Source organism: Sminthopsis crassicaudata, chromosome 1 (genome assembly GCF_048593235.1).
Source record: "Sminthopsis crassicaudata isolate SCR6 chromosome 1, ASM4859323v1, whole genome shotgun sequence".
Classification (NCBI taxonomy): Eukaryota; Metazoa; Chordata; class Mammalia; order Dasyuromorphia; family Dasyuridae; genus Sminthopsis; species Sminthopsis crassicaudata.
In genome coordinates, this window is record NC_133617.1 from 616145476 (window position 1) to 616163823 (window position 18348).

General features: G+C 34.0%; 1 long non-coding RNA gene across 1 annotated transcript in view; it reads left to right on the forward strand.

The window, feature by feature from the left end:
* Positions 1 to 378: 378 nt before the first annotated feature.
* Positions 379 to 18348, forward strand: part of LOC141555532 (uncharacterized) — a 46489-nt gene continuing 28519 nt past the window's right edge. Inside the window, exons 1-2 of the long non-coding RNA XR_012486246.1 lie at positions 379 to 460; positions 4576 to 4702. This is a non-coding gene — a long non-coding RNA (uncharacterized LOC141555532). The remainder of the gene's footprint in view (positions 461 to 4575; positions 4703 to 18348) is intronic.

An 18348-nucleotide genomic window follows, 5' to 3' on the forward strand; every position in this document is an offset into this window, starting at 1 on the left:
AAAGAATTGAATCTGGCTTTTTTTGTACTCTGACTGTGGCAGCATGGATATAAAGAGAGCGTTAGCAGATTAGTAAGTAGTAATAGGATAATGGGATAGGAGTGAAAGCATTAATTAAACATTTTAAATACATTTAAAATCAAAAAGGAAAAAAAGGGAACACAAAAAATAGACTTACAGTATACCTTGCACATTAATGATCTTAGACAAGTAACTTATTATCTCATTGGACAAGGCAACTCTCTGTCACTGTGACAGAACAGAAGATAATTAATATCAGGAGATGGAATTGACCTATGCTAATGAAATCTTTGTCTGGGTTTTGGTTTTGTTTACAAATCAGAGTAAAGAAAATGCTACATCATTTCAGCTAGCAGCATATTTCCAAGGAGAAATTCAGGGACAGTCTGACTGCTACACTAGAATCTCTGATGAAATTCAAAGCCCCAGGGGAAAGTCAGTAAGTATGTCCTCTATGGAGGAATTAGGCAAGGGGCTAGACAAGGGTCCATAGGATGGAAAAGTCTAGAAGTACTATAATCTGTACTCATAAAGTTTTAACTAAATTAAGATCTTTGTTATTTTCTTGTGTTTACACATATATAGGAAAGCACTTGATAATAAAGGTAGAGCCAGCCTACTAAAAAGTGAGAGGAAACCTAAGGGAATTAACTAAACACTGTAGAAGTATATTAGTTCTGTGTACTAACATATATCCTCAGTTACTGGATTGCTCCTCTGTAATCCTATCATGGTCAATTTTGAAGACTAAACTTTTTTTAAAATTTCTTTTTATCATAAAATTGACAATCAAAAAATGCAAACATTTTGACATACTGAAAAATATAATTTATAGCAAACGACCTATTTTGCACTTTTCTTTAGTGTGTTTGTAAGTGAGAGAGACAGACAGAGAGAGAGAGAGAGAGAGAGAGAGAGAGAGAGAGAGAGAGAGAGAGAGAGAGAGAATAAAAAGACAGAGTCAGAGAGATAGAGAGATTTAACAAGAGAAGTAAGATTAATAACTATATCTATAAATTTTCTGGTCTGTGGAGATTTTTCTGAGGAGCCTCCTCTATCAGTGTGCAATTTAAATTTTTAAAGAGTAATTTAAAGCCCAGCTTCTTAAACTGTGTGTTGAAATGCCATATGGGGTCTCATAACTGAATATGGAGGTTGCAAAATTATGACTTATTATCAGTAAATGATTAATTTTTATATCTATTTTATATGCCTCTATATCCAGGGTCATATAAAATTTTGAGCGTTGCTAGTGGAAAAAATTGAAGAAATCCTGATCTAGAAAACTAGGCCACTTGTTCAGGATCACATGGTCAGTATATATCAGAAGTGGGATTTGAACCTAGATCTTCTGTACTCCAGGATTCTCCCTCACCCTGACTTTTTTCTTGTTCTCTTTGTCTAACTGTGTAAATACTAGAAAATACTAGATGTGTACATATGTATAAGTAGATCAATCTCCAAGTTACAGTGTGTATATATATACATATATATGTATATATATGTGTGTGTGTGTGTATGTATGTATATATATATATATATATATATATATATATATATATATATATATATATATATATATATATATACATACCTACTGTCAGAGGGATTCACTTCACGTGGAAGTTTCCAGGACCAGTGAAATTACAGGTTTAGGCTTGAGTCCCATTCCATGTGTGCATAGATGTGTGTGTGTTTTTGTTTTACTTCATTTTTTATAGTTTAGATAGTAAAGATTTATTTTGACACCAGAAAGAAAATTACGGATCTTTCAACTCTTAAAAGATGAATATTCATAAGGAAATTCTAACAAAAGTATATCAAAAGGCCAAATTGCTTTGATTTGAAGTGTTTTTTAAAAATCTCTTCCAGAAGCTTATGTGCTGAATTCTTGATTAAAGTACCCTGAATCAGAACTAATCAAGAGGACCACCCACTTTTAGACTCTAAGGACCACCTAGTTTTAGAATTTAAAACTTATGTGAGCAATAAGGTCAGGTGAAACAAGTCATATCCAGCTACAAATTGAAACCGCCACATGGCAGTAGAAAAGATAACTGGCATGAACAGCACTTCAGATATAGATTCATGTGAAGATACCACAATAATCTGGCATATTTAAGATTTATTGGCTATGAAACAACAAACAACCCTCAGAGGAGTCTTTAGCTCACTCTGAAATTGCTTGTACTTCTCAACCCAGACTGCAAGACAGAAAGAAAAAGATCTGTCAGATTTTAGGGACTTATCTGATGAAAACCACATGGCACATGAAAGGTTTCAAAGAAAGATGGGGTACATGAAAACAGTAAGAATTGGCACATACCTCTGTCCCAACCCAGAGATTCTTCCCTGAGTCTTCATGAAGACCTCTACGTAGGACAGATTTGTACAAGCCTTTTCACTTTCATTTCATGTAAATTGGTGCCTCTGTGTTCATTTTGAGTTTCCAGGTCCCAAAGTTTTCGTGGAAAAAAGTGGAAGCCCAAATTCATCCAAGCTGAATGTATTATACTCTTGTTCTTTTCAAGCTGAAATCAAGAAGCATATGAAAAACACACCTCATATTCCCTAAAAAGAAAAAAAAATTGAGGAACTTATTATTAGCATAAGAATTCTACAGGGGCAAGTCAAGATTGGAAGTTTAAAAGGCTTATATATCTGAAAATCAAAATGGATGAAATTAAAATGGAAATATTAAGTGGTAAATAAATGGGAGAGAACTGAATCTTCGCAACTAATTTTTCTGATATATTTCTAAGATATATAGAAAACTGATTCAAATATATAAGAATAAAAGCCATTTCTCAGGAGATAAATGGTCAAAGTATATGAAAGTTCCAGACTATCAACAGTCATGTTACCAAAAAAAAAAAAAAAAAAAAAAAAAAAAATGCTCCAAATCACCAATAATTAGAGAAATGCAAATTAAAGCAGTTCTGAGGTTCCGCCTCACACCTTTGGTAAACATGACAAAAAGGAAAAAATAACTCGTTGCAGAGTCTGTGAGAAAGAAAGTATATTAATGCATTATTGCCAGAACTATAAAGTAGCTCAGCTCTCCTGAAAAGCAATTTGTATCAGTGCCCCAAAATTTGCTAAACTGTGTATACATTTTCATTCAGAGATCAGTAGTAGGCTTTTACTCCAAAGAAATTAAAAAGGAAAAAGAACATTACATGTGTTTATATGTATGTGTCTATGTAGATATACACCTATATGTATATATGTACATTTATATATATACATATATATATACACATATATACAAATACACTTTCTATATTTGCACATCTGTACAAATGTGTGTGTATTATGTTTATATATAAATATACTTATAAACACATATATGTGTGCATAAGCCAATGTTGTATTACATATAGATATGTACTTATATGAATATATGTATTTTGTTTGTAGATATACACATAGATAAAGATATATATATATATATACAGGTATATGTAGATATGTAGATATATCAGCTCTCTTTGTAATAGTAAGAAACTGGAAGCAATGGGATGACCATCAATTAGTTGAAAAAATTATAGTATAAAGCTATAATCGAATATTATTTTGCCAAAAGAAATGACAAAGGGAAAATTTCAGAGAAACTGAAAGCTTTGATGAACTAATAAAGACTAAAGTCAGCAAAACAAGGGGAAGATTATATAAATAACAATATATTACAGACAAACTTTGACATATTTAAGAATTCTGATCAAGGCAATAACCAACCATATTTTCAGCTAATTGATAAGGAAGCATGCATCTCACCTCCTAAGAGAAAGATGATAAACTCTGTAGAATGTAACCAATGTGGGAAACTTTCACTTTTCTTTCTTTTCAATAAAGTGGAAATTGGAAGAGAAATGAATTAAACTTTTTTTAACCTGAAAAAATAAAAGATTTTCTGGGATATTAATACATTCTTGGTGGAGTTGTGAACTTTTCCTGAAGTGCAATTTGGAATTACATCCAAAGGACTATCAAACTGTGCATTACCTTTGATCCAGCAGTTTCTCTGCTGTGTCTGTATCCCAAAAATATCAAAAAAAAAAAAAAAAAAAAAAAAGAAAAAGGAAAAATGACCCACATGTGAAAAAATGTTTGAAGCAGTCCTTTTTGTAGTAGAAAGGAACTAGAAGCTGACTAGATATCCATCAGTTGTGGAATGGCTGAATAAGGAATGGTATATGAATGTAATGGAATATTATTGTTCAATCTGAAATGATGAGCAGGATAATTTCAGAAAAGTCTGGAAAAACTTACATGAAGTGGTGCTAAGTGAAGTGAACAGAATCAAAAGAATATTGTACACAGCAACAACAAGATAATATGATAATTAATTGTGATGGACTTGACTCTTTTCAAAAATGAGGTGATTCAAGGCAATTCCAAAAAACTAGTGATGGAAAGAGCCATCCACATCCAGAGAGAGAACTATGGAGACTGAATGGCACCTTTTTTATTGTCATTATTGTTTATTTGCTTGGATTTTTTTTCTTTCTTTCTCATGTTTTTACCCCCTTTGATCTGCTTTTTCTCATTCAGGATGACAATGTGGAAATAAGTTTAGAGGAATTGCACCTTGTTTAACCTGTACTGGATTGCTTGCTATCTAAGGAAGGAGTAAAAGGGAAGGGAGGAAGAACATTTTGAAACACAAGGTTTTGCAAAGGTGAGTATTAAGAACTATCTTCGCATGTATTTTTTAAAAACTATTATTAGTAGTAGTATTATTAGTATTATTATTTTAGAAAGTTTTTTCCAAAGCTTATGTGATTAAAAAGATTTTTAAAAACTCAAAAAGTCATTCAAAGATATGAGCAGAGATGATCAAAGATAATTCTATGAAAAAGGCAAAAGGTCCTCGGTACCATATCTTCTCAACCTATTATGTCATATACTTCCTGCATCCTTGATTTGGATTCATTTTTACCTATCTTTCAAGTATCCTTAACCATAAATAGAGTTGTATGGCTAGACCTTTGTAACAAGATGCCAAAAAAATATTAATAAACACTGACAGCACTTTCTTAAAGTCCTAGGTAATTAAGTTTTATAAATTAATTATATATAAATCATGTTAATGAGTTGTAACTCAAATTAAAATTTTCATGTTAAGGCAAATTGAAAATAAGTTGATGTATTAGTCCAAAGGTGGATTTAATGGTGGAAATTTCTGAGTACCTGGGTTAGGAGAAGAGTTTTAGTGCCTGCTTTTATCACATCACATGGGCAACAACTTTCTTCATTTACACGTAGAAATGAATTTGAGCATAAATAAAGGAATTTTAACTAATGTGATTTCAAGTTAGGTCCTCAATAAATAAAAAGTGGAAAATGTCTAGTTGTTAGAGCAGCAATCAGGGATAAAGAGCTACAGAAGATACAGTTCGATAGTGTGTCAAACATGGATAACACACTTGACCATGATGCTGGCCCTTTGGAAACCCAGCCAATCAATCAACAAATTACCAGACATTGTGCTAGGTACTGGGGTTACAAAAACAAGAAAAAACTGGCCCTGCTCTCAAGTAGCCTGGTAACAACAACAATACGTATCAATTTCAGATTTGCAAAAAGCTTTTTTATTCCTAAGAGTATTTTGAGGTAGGTATCATTTGTTATTATAACAAAGGGCTCAAAAGCTATTTGTAGAAAATCTCTTCATTGACTGAGATTAATTACTCAATTCTCCACTTCTTCATCAATGGAAGAATTGGTAAAAGCTTGAAAGAGGAGAGATCCCTGATCTTCTGCCTCCCCCTGAAAAAGAAGACTCATGACTGCATATTTGCTTCAGGGAGTGGACCCTGAAAGAGGCCAACATGTAAAGGGGGCAGCATCTCAATCAAGTCTGTATACCAACTTCCCTATACTAAAGAGTTCAGGGACTTTCCTTTTGGTAAAATCTAAGACTTTTTTTCTTAGGTAAGTTGAGATACCTCTTTCACAGTGAAAAAGTTTATTCATTCTGTGCATTCTCTAATACAATTTCATCTGCATATTTTTTGTGATTTCTCTTTGTTTTCAACTTAGATAAATGGGTCTATTAGAGATTCACTACATGTGGTTTTTGTATAACTGGCATTTGGTGGGAAGGGAGTCTAATTTTGGATAAATGGCTTAGTGCACTCCTTCCCTGTTAAGGGATAGCAAACAGGATCACAGCTTGAACCTATAAATCATTTCTCTTAGACTAACAAAATCTAGGAGGGCAGAAAGATCTAATTTTATCCTGGTACAACCTCTCTGGAGAGAGCATAGTGATCAGACTCCTGGTTTTTATCTCCTACTTTTTCCCTTGACAAAAATTAAAATTCACCCTTAGAGAAGGGTGGGTGGGTAGAGAATATTCTAGAAACATTTGTTTATATTTCTCTGGAAGCCAAATCCAGATACTAAGCACATATAACCTGCATGGACCAGTGCAGACACACAATCACACACACCTCTTACATTATCATTACTGTTTTATAGATAACAATTATCATCATTATTTAACATTTATAGACCACTAATCCTCACTCCCCTAAAACTTTCTTCTAATACATGACCATAGAATGGAAGTAATCCTAGCATCTCAAAGATTGTTCCATTGGGAGGTAAGCTCTGGCAGTTCCCACCAAAAGGGAAATTCACTTCAAGTCAATTTAACAATTTATTTGGCATATCTTGTGTGTATGTTGTAAATGCATACTGTGAACCAGGTGCTGTATGAGGCAATAGAGGTGGAAGGAAGGAAGGAAGGAAGGAAGGAAGGAAGGAAGGAAGGAAGGAAGGAAGGAAGGAAGGAAGGAAGGAAGGAAGGAAGGAAGGAAGGAAGGAAGGAAGGAAGGAAGGAAGGAAGGAAGGAAGGAAGGAAGGAAGGAAGGAAGGAAGGAAGGAAGGAAGGAAGGAAGGAAGGAAGGAAGGAAGGAAGGAAGGAAGGAAGGAAGGAAGGAAGAAAGAAAGAAAGAAAGAAAGAAAGAAAGAAAGAAAGAAAGAAAGAAAGAAAGAAAGAAAGAAAGAAAGAAAGAAAGAAAGAAAGAAAGAAAGAAAGAAAGAAAGAAAGAAAGAAAGAAAGAAAAAGAAAGAGAAAGAAGGAAGGGAAAAAGCAAGTGAAGAGAAGGAAGGAAGGAAGAAAGGAAGGAAGAGAAAGAAGGAAGGGAAAAAGCAAGTGAAGAGAAGGAAGGAAGGAAGGAAGGAAGGAAGGAAGGAAGGAAGGAAGGAAGGAAGGAAGGAAGGAAGGAAGGAAGGAAGGAAGGAAGGAAGGAAGGGAGGGAGGGAGGGGAGGGAGGGGAAGGGAGGGAAGGAAACAACCCTGCCATCAAAGAATTTTCATTCTGTTGAGGAGACAATGATGCACAAAGAAGTAAATGTACAATATGTACACAGCAAATTGAAGCAAGTGAAAGCCCTAATGACTGGGGGGTTGGGAAAAGTTTCATTTAGAAAGTGGTACATGAGCAGAGTCATAGATGAATCTCAGAGTTCAAAAAGGAAAAGGTGATAGGGGAGAGAATTCCAGGCATGAAGATCATCAGCCTGTGCAAAAGAATGTCCTATAACATAAATAACAAGTTAAAAGTTTTCATGTTCAGGCAATGCAATCTCTATTATTCCCAGAATTACAGAACCTGAGCAAAAGCCAACCATTACTCATATCTTACATACTATATCATCATGACTCAGCTGCCTTCTGATCTGCATGTTCCTTTTTACATTGGTAAGTTCCTCCCAGAATCTCCATTTTGAGTGAAGTGCCAAACTAGAAATCTTCCTTTCTCCTAACTGTACCACCATACTACCTACACCAACTTTTTCAGCTCCCTATTTATGGTGTTTAACCATTATGAGTTAAACTACTTGAGTTTATGGATATCTTTCTTTTTGTTTTAGACTCTGGAAATCCTAGCAACTCATGAAATTATCTACTCTCACAAAAAGGCTTCACTTTGCTTCAGCCTGGAGAGTACCCACATCGATAAATGAATGAAGTATTTTAACTGCTCATATGTAACACTCTTTATATAGTATTTGAGGAATACTGAATTGAAGAAGTTGTAGTTCTACTGCATTTGTTTCACATTATCACATATCTAAGAGGAATAATCACAGTAATACACTATAGTTGTCAATATCAGTCAACAAGATCCAGAATAGAATATTCAAGTTTAGGCACAACCTCCATTGCCCTGTGGCTTGTCTGGTCAGGGCTAACCACTTCAGCAGTTGACTGTTGGCATTGAGTATATACAACTGTTTCTAAATGATTCCAGAGGTGTCTCAGCCTGAGGGAAAATACTTTAGACTCAGAAAGAGAGCATGGTTAAATGTTTCACTTATCCATAGGTCAACCTTCCAGCAACCTCAACCATCCAGAACACAGCTGTGAAACCACAAATAAGCTAATAAGGCCTTTGAGCAGTAAATTGCTGTCACAAAGCCCATAATATCTCCCATTTAAATGGTGCTTTAAGGTTTACAAAGTGTTTTCCTTTCCACAATAGGGCCCACACTGTTATTTTGATAGGAGTATAGAGAATCATAGACTTAGAGCTGGGAAGAATATTAGAGGTCATTTAAACCAACCCCTTCATTTTAACAGCTGGGGAAAACTGAGGCTCAGAGAAGTGAAGTGATGTAGCAGGAAGTGAATCAATTTTATCCCAGATCCTCTGATTCCAAAGCTCATGCAATTTATTTTTGATGCACCATAATTGTCTCAAAGAAGAATCAGGACCATCCTCAGGCCCCTAGCCTGAAAGCTAGCTACATGTAAAGTTGAATAACACTCTAAGGGCATTATGACAGGGCAACTGATCATTAAATAAAGAGAAAAAAGAAATGTCAAAGCACAGCAATCTGATGCCATTTAAAAGAGGAACTCACAACTTTTCAAACTTTAATTGCTCTAGAAAACATCCCTATCCTGGAATACAGGGGATAAATTTTTGTCATAACAGCCCTAAGGAATAAAGAAAGGGTTAACATTTGTTTCACATCCATTATGTGCATTAAGAATACAGGGAAGCCCAAAATGTATAACAATTCAAAATTAATCCAATCTTTTCAGTGTTTCTGTGGCACCTGATAAGGAATTCATCATCCTAAGTAGGTGCCATCCCTGAAAGCAGATGGCAATAATAAAAGCAATTATCCTAACAACCATAATAGCTCCCCATTATAATATATTTTATCATTAAACATCTTTTTTCCCATACCTTTAAGGTAGGCCATGCAACTTTTAGGATTTTTTTTATGGATGGGGAGAATATGACACAGGGAAGTTAATGCCATAAAGAGGGTTACAAAAGCAGTAAATGTTGGAGAAAGGACGAAAATCCCAGATGACAAAGCATAAAATTTCCACTAGCCTGACTCTGATAAAAGGCCTGGTTTATTCTTTACATGTATATTCCCAGTACCTAATAATAAAGGAATTTAAGATATTTAATGAATATTTTTGAAATAGACAGGGTGTTGAAGTTAATTTCAAATCCTGCCTCAGATTTAAATTAGCTATGGGACTGTGGGCACATCATTTATTCTCTCTCAGGCACAGTTTCTTCATCTGTAAAATGCCTTGCTATAACAACCTCCTCCCACCCATGGATTCCTCTTATCTTCTCCCCCACCTTCTCTTCCTCTTTGTCTCTTTCCCATTAATCTATACAGTTTGTTCCACTGCCACAAATCTACACACCCTTCTATACCCCTAACTTATCCTATTCCCTCACTCCTTGTTTCTTATAGATTTTGGAGGGTGCTATATCCTTGTATATATGTATATGTATATAACCTTGAATATGTATATGTGTGTATATATGTATGTGTGGTAGGTGTATGTATGTATGTATATATGTATTGTTCCCTATTCAACCAATTCTTGATGTGAGTAGGTTTTCAGAACTACCATCCCTCCTTTTGCCTCTAATGCCTGTATGTCAGTTCTTCCTCTGCATCTCATGTATAAAGCAAAATTACTATTCTTACCTTTTCCTAGTTTTGCTTTTTAGAGATAGATTATTCTCAGCTCTGTTCAGTCTTTTTTTTTTAACTACCCAATTACTGATGTCAATCTTAAACTGGTGGTTTACAGTTCCAAGTTAAAAACATAAACAATTCCTCCTTGTTGACTCCCTCAAAGTTATTCTTTGATATTGGTTCTTATATTTTAAATTTTTTTAGAGTTAAGGTTTAGATGAGATAAAGTTCTGCTAGTTCTTTGAATGTCCATTTTTTTCATTAATTATTTTAGTTGCTTTCTCTGTATATGATATTTTGGCTGCAGATCTAGTTCTTTTGATTGTCGATATATATATATATATGTGTGTGTGTGTGTGTGTGTGTGTGTGTGTGTGTGTGTGTGTGTGTGTGTGTGTGTGTGTGTGTGTGTGTGTGGTTTTTTTCCAGAACCTGCAGTTTTTATTGTAGCTGCTGAAAAACTCTGTACAATTCAAATTGTAGCTCAAATATATTAAATTTGGGCAGGGGTGAATTTGTTTCTTGTAAAATTTTCTCTTTGATCTATGGGTTTCAAAATTTAACAACAATATTCCCATATGTTTGCCTTGTAGTAATGATTGGTGGATTTTTTTCTCTATTTTTACTTTCCCCTTATGTTCTATCACTCCAGGACAATTTCTTTGATTATTCCTTTTTATTATTGTGTCATGTTTCTTTTTTTTTTTTCCTCTTCTTGATCTATTCTCTAGATCTGTTGTTTTTCTTATAAGATGTTTTACATTCTCTTCTAAATTTTTCATTTTTATAGGATTTTTTAATTACTTCTTGGTCTCTTTTAGCTTCAATGGCTTTTCTTTGCCCATTTCTAATTTTCAAGGAATTATTTCTTCTTTAAAACTTTATATATCCTTTTCTAGTTGGTTTACTTTTTCTTTCATTATCTTCTTGTTTTTGTTAGATTTTTTTAAAGAGTTTTTCCTCAATCTCTCTCTCTCTCTCATTTACTTTTTAAAGTCTTTTTTTTTTTTTTGCTGAGGCAATTGGGGTTAAGTGACTTGCCCAGGGTCACACAGCTAGGAAGTGTTAAGTCTGAGGCCAGATTTGAACTCGGGTTCTCCTGACTTCAGGGCTGGTGCTCTATCCACTGCTCCACCTAGCTGCCCCCTAAATTCTTTTTTTGAATTATTCTATAAGTTCTGTTCGAGTAAGCCATTTAACATTACTCTTTGAAGTAAAAGAGGCTTTTTTTTTACTTCACTGTTTTTCTCTGAAGATGAACCTGGGTCTTTCCTATTCCCATAATAAGTTTCTATGGTTAGATTCTTCTTCTTTGCCAGTTCATTTTTTTAATGAGAACTATTAGCTAATCCTAATAGCTCTAATGCTGTTTGTCCTTTCTTATTCATATTCAAGTCTATCTCTCAATTACAGGTCTAAATTGATCTTTCTATAGCAACCTAACCCAAGTAACAGCTTCTATTCTATGTGAAGAGCTACTAGAATTGTAATAACAAATTTGGGATAATAAAGTGTAATAGCAAAATTACATTTTTAAAAGCCAAATTCAATGAGACAAACTAAATTTGATTGATAGTTTATCTATAATTTATCCAATTTGTTCATATTTTGTCCTTCCAATATCTCAACATACCACAGTAAGGTTGCTCTGTACTTGAAGAAACACAATGAGTAAGAATACCACAAAAAAACTAAAGGAAAAGGTATAAGACTTTTTGAAAAGGAAAAAATATATATTTCTCAGGGCACAGTAGGAGAAAATCCTTCAGAAGGTAGAGTACAAGAAGGCAGCTCTGGACCAATTTTTCATGTGTATTATGCCCTGTTAGTTTATACTGAGCTTGTACAAATATTTGTACAATGTATAAGTACTTTGTGTATTTATTATTTCTCAATGTTTATATATCCTTTAATGTATTTAATCCTAAATTCCTAAAGATCAGGGACTATGTTCATTCAATTTCTTTTGGCCAGTGTTTAGTGTTTACCAAACACTACTAGAGGATGCTCATGGAATTACATGAATATGGCTTCTATATTTGTAGAAGTTATCTCTTATCAATAATGAGAAGGCAACTCTCATGATGTTTAAGACATGATTGCCATATACAGGGATATTCAATGCATCACAGAAGAAAGAGTATGACACAGAAGAAAGAGAAATGAATTGGGAGTGAAAAGTCCTGTATTCAAATTTTGCTTTTGCTACAGCAAATCACATAATCAACAAGCATTTTTAAGGGTCTGTAATGCATCAGGAATTGTGCCAGGCTACAAACACAAAAATGAAACAGTCCTACTCTCAAGGTACTTACATTCTATTGGGAGAAACATGTATACAGTAATGGTCTCAGTTTCCTCATCTTTAAAATGAGGGAGCTAGATTACATGGCTTCTGAGATAACTTACAGGTTTAATATGACCTTAAGATCTTGGAATCTATTAAAAATCATTAAAATATAAGCAAAAGTCAGAGGGAAAAAGCAAGGTATGGTGTGAGAGGTCTGAGGAGAGAACAAAAGGTTTATGAACTGTAAATGAAAAGGAGTAAAAGCCCAATTGCAATTAGAGAACAAAAATTCATAGTAGACTCAGGCAACGTGGTTTCAAGACTTTCTCCAGAACTATTCAGCAGCAGATGAGTAAAAGCAGATGATGGAGTCAACCAAGGATTGGGGTTTAGCAAAGCATGAACAATGATTTTCTTGAACAGTGATGACAAAGAAGAAAGGAATTTGAGACTAGAAGACACTATAAAGTTGAATTGTTATATGTTCAAGGTTGAAAATGGACAAAAATGAAAGAGGAGTGATAAGCTAAGAAATCAGGGGAAAGTAGAGGGAGAAGATCATGGTAAGGACAAAGATTGGGTGCAAGGTAAGTGACAAGACTCCAAGAAACCAGAGGGAGATGCAGTGGGAGCAGACAAATGCCAATACCAGGACCCCTACTCAACCCTCAGGTACTTTAACATAATCAAAAGAACTAGCAGGCTCCAGATCCAAGAAGCACCCCATGTTTCAGTATAGCCCCAAGCAAATAGGCATCCTCCAAACACCAGTATAGATCTGGAAAACATAGAAATACCCACTAGCCTCAGCACTCACAAAAACCACCAATAGAACCCCAGTTCAGCACCAGGTAAGCTGCCAGACCTCTACATTCTCTAACACTTCCATCAACCTTTACACACACCACCATCACCATCTCACTGTAGCACCAAACAGGAAGGTTCCTTTGGACCTCAAGGTAACATCAGTGTAGTACCAATATATAGCCAGGACCAGTGGCCACTGGCAGAAGAAGCCTGAGAAAGTGCCCCTTCTAGTCTGGGAGCAGAGGTCAAATTTTAAAGAAATGAAAAAGAGAGAGAAAGAAGAGAAAGAGAGACAGATAAAGAGAAAAAGAGAGACAGAGAGAGAAAGACATAAACAGAGAATGAGACAGAGATGGAGAGACAGAGAAAGAGAGAGATACAAAGAGTGACAGAGAGAGATAAGCAAAAAAAAAACAGAAAAGAATAATAATGTAACTGTGCAAAGTTATTATGGTGACAGAGACCGGGTGACCAAAGCACAATCTCAGAAGAGGACAACAATGTCAAAACACCTATAGGCAAAACCCAAAAAGGAAAACAGAAGGTGGAATCAAGTACAAAAAGAATTCATGTAATATCTCAAAAAGGAGTAAGTCTTATAAGAAGTTTTCCTTTAAGTTATCAGTAGCATATATTTAAAACCATCACAAAACATCATATGTAATGGGGATAAACTAAAAGCATTCCCAGTAAGTTCAGGGGTAAAAAGAGGTTGTCCCTTTCTATCACCATTACTATTCAATATTGTATTAGAAATGTTAGCTTTAGCATTGAGAAGAAAAGAAATTAAAGGAATTACATTAGGTAATGAGGAAACCAAATAATCACTCTTTGAAGCTGATATACTTAGAGAATCCTAGAAAATCAAAAAACTAAGAAACAATTCACAACCTTAGCAAATTTTCAAAGTACAAAATAAATTCCCATAAATCACCAGTATTTCTGTATGTTACTGACAAAATCAAGCAGGGAGAGATACAAATAGAAATTCCATTTAAAATAACTGTAGACAATATAAAATATTTAGGAGTCTACCTGCCAAGACAAAATCATTAACTATTTAAACACACAAAACACTTTCTACACAAAGTCAAATCTAATCATTTGGAAGAATCAAATATTCATGAATAGGCAAAGACAACATAATAAAAATACAATTCTATTTAAATTAATATACTCATTCAGTTCCATACCATCTAATTAAAAATAACAATACTACCTAAATTAATCTACTTACTCAGTGCCATACCAATCGTCCCCAAAAAATATTTTACAAAGCTAGAAAAAATAATAACAAAGTTCATCTGGAAGAACAAAAGGTCAAGCATTTCAAGGGAATTAATGAAAAAATGCAAATGACGGTGGCCTACCTGTGCCTGATCTAAAACTATATTATAAAAGCAGCAATCATCAAAACTATTTGGTAATGGCTAAGAAATAGAGTTGTCAATCAGTGGAATAGGTTAAGTCCACAAGATAAAATAATTAATGACTCTTATAATTGAGGGTTTGATAAATCCAAAGACTCTCTTTTTGACAAAAAATTGCTGGGAAAATTGGAAATTAAGTATTGCAAAAAGTAGGTATTGACCCACACCTAACACCCTGTACCAAGATAAGGTCTAAATGGATTCATTATTTAGATATGAAGAGTGATATTGTAAGCAAATTAAAAGAGCAAAGGATAGTCTACCTCTCAGATCCATGGAAAAGGAAGGAATTGTGGACAAAGAAGAACTAGAGTACATTATGGAATGCAAAATGGATAATTTAACTTCTATTAAATTTAAAAGTTTTTGGACAAACAAAACCAAAGCAGACAACATCAGATGAGAAGCAATAAACTGGGGGGAAATTTTTCCCAAGGGTTCTGATAATGACATCATTTCTAAAACATATAGAGAATTAACTCAAATTTATAATACAAGCCATTTTCTAATTGATCAATGGTCAAAGGATAATAACAGATAATTTTCAGATAAAAAAAAAACATTTCTAGTCATATGAAAAAATGCTCTAACTCACTATTGATCAAAGAAATTCAAATTAAGAAAACCTATCAGATTGGCTAAGATGACAGGAAAAAAATAATGGTGAATGTTAGGAGGGGATGTGGGAAACTTGGGAAAATTGTTGGTAGAATTGTGAACTGATCCAATCATTCTGGAGAACAATTTGAAACTGTGCCCAAAGGACTAACTGTGCATAAACTTTGATCCAGCATGTTTCTCCTGAGCCTATATCCCAGAGAGATCATTAAAAAGGAAAAGGACCCACATGTGCAAAAATGTTTATAGTAGCCCTTTTTGTAGTGTCAAGGAATTGGAAATTGAGTAGATGTCCATTAGTTGGAGAATAGCTGAATAAGTTATGGTATATGAATGTTATGGAATATTATTGTTCTATAAAAAATGATCAGCTGGATGATTTCAAAGAGGCTTGGAAAGACTTATATGAACTGATGCTAAGTGAAATGAGTAGAACCAAGAGAACATTGTACACAACAACAGCAAGTTTATACCAATTCTGATGGACAGCAAGGTGATTCAGGCCAGTTCAAATTGTCTTGTGATATAGAGAGCCATCTGCACCCAGAAAGAGGATTGTGAGCACTGAGTGTGGATTACAACACAGTACTTTCACTTTTTTTGTTATTTGCTTGCATTTTTTTCTTTCTCATTTTTTCCTTTTTGATCTCATTTTTTCTAGTGCAGCATGATAATTGTGGAAACATATATATATATATACATATATATATATATAAATAATTGCACATGTTTAATATATATTGAATTACTTGCTGCCTAAGAGAGGGAGTGGAGAGAAGGAAGGGAGAAAAAAAATTGGAACACAAGGTTTTACAAGGATGGATGTTGAAAATTATCTATTCATGTGTTTTGAAAATAAAAAGCCTTATTTTAAAAATGTTTAAAATTTGTTTTAATATAATGGCGAAAATATTAAATAAATAAATGCTTTTAAAAACATATAAGAGGTAGAAGAGAAATCAGGGAAAGAAACAAGTGATGCAATAGAATTATAAAAAAAAAGAGTCAACATTTTGGAAAAAGAAAACAACTGCTTAAAAAGTAGAATTGGTCATTTGGAAAAGAAAAAGAAATACAAAAGCTAACTAGGGAAAACAACTCCTTAAAAGTTACAATTGGGCACATGGAAGCTAATGATTCTATGAGACATCAAGGATCAATCAAACAAATTCAAAAGAATGAAGAAATAGAGGGAAATGAGGGAGGAAAATAATACCTCATTAGAAAAACAAATGACCTAGAAAATAGATCCAGAAGAGACAATGTCAAAATCATTGAACTACCTGAAAGACAAAATTAAAAGGAGGACCTGGACAGCATCTTTCAAGAAATTATCAAGGAAAGCTATTTTGATATCATGGAACCAGAAAGCAAAATAGACATTGAAAGAATCACCTTAGAAAAGAGATCCCTTGTCCATCAGTTGGAGAATGGTTGGGTAAATTGTGGTATATGAAGGTTATGGAATATTATTGCTCTGTAAGAAATGACCAGCAGGAGGAATATAGAGAGGCCTGGAGAGACTTAAATCAACTGATGCTGAGTGAAATGAGCAGAACCAGAAGATCACTGTACACTTCAACAACAATACTGTATGAGGATGTATTCTGATGGAAGTGGAAATCTTCAACATAAAGAAGATCCAACTCACTTCCAGTTGATCAATGATGGACAGAGGTAGCTACACCCAGAGAAGAAACACTGGGAAGTGAATGTAAATTGTTAGCACTAATATCTGTCTGCCCAGGTTGCATGTACCTTCTGATTCTAAGGTTTATTGTGCAACAAGAAAATGGTATTCACACACATGTATTGTACCTAGACTATATTGTAACACATGTAAAATGTATGGGATTGCCTGTCATTGGGGGGAGGGAGGGGGGGTAATTTGGAAAAATGAATACAAAAATAAAAAAAGAAAAAAAAAAAAAAGAAAAGAGATCCCTAAACAAAAACTCCAAGGAACATTAGAGCCAAATTACAGAACTATCAGATACAGAAAAAAATGCTATAAACAAGAAAAAAAATCAATTCCAATATCAGGGACCCACAATCAGGATTACACAGGACTTGGCAAGTGCAGCATTGAAGGATCAGAAGTCATGGAACATGGTATTCTAGAAGGCAAAGGAGGTAGGATTACCACTAAAAATCCCTTACCTAGCAAAATTAAGCAGGATATTTCATTGTGGGGAGAGAGAAATTGCCATTCAATGAAACACAAGGATTTTAAGCATTCATAAAGAGAAAATTCCAAAGAGATCATTAAAAAGGAGGAAAGGATCTACATGTGCAAAAATATTAATAGTAGCCCTTTCCATGGTGGCAAAATACTGGAAACTGAAGGAATGCCGATTAGGTGGAGAAAGGTTGAATAAATTGTGGTATGTAAATGTAATAGAATACTATTGTATAATAATAAATGATGAGCAGGCAGATTTCAGAAATACCTGCAAAGGCTTGTACAAACTGATGTAAAGTGAGATGAACAGATTCAGTACACAGATTGTACACAGTGTCAGCAACATTGTATGATGATCAATTATGAAGGACTTAGCTCTTCTCAGCAACACAATAATCTAAGACAATTACACAGGACTCATAATAGAAAATGCTATACACAAGCAGATAAAAAACTGATAAGACATACAGATCAAAATATGCTTTTTTCAATTACTTCATTCTTTTTGTGGATTTTTTTGTCATTAATCTTTCTTCTTTCACAACCATAACTAAAATGGAAATAAATTTTACAAGATAGCACATACATAATCTATATCAATTTAGCAACTATTTTAGGAAGAGGGGAGGGAATGGAAGGAGAAAAATGTGAAATTCAAAATCTTGTTAATATGAACACTAAAAATTGAAGAGAAAATAAAATATTGTTTATAAAAATAATCAGGAAATTGTGCATACAGTATCAGCAACATTGTAGGTTGATAAGTTATGAATTATTCAGCTCTGCTCAGCAAAACAACGATCTAAGATAAGTACAAAGGATTGATGAAGGAAAATGCTTTCAACATTCAGACAAAGAACTGAACTATATTCTTTTTCATAGGTTTTTTTTTTCTTTCAGTTTCTTTTATACTACGATTAATATGGAAACTTTTAATGTCTTTTTCTTTAATATCATATCAGAGTCAATTTGTACTCACACCTTTTGTCTATGTATGCCCCCTCTAACTGCCCTAACAAAAGATA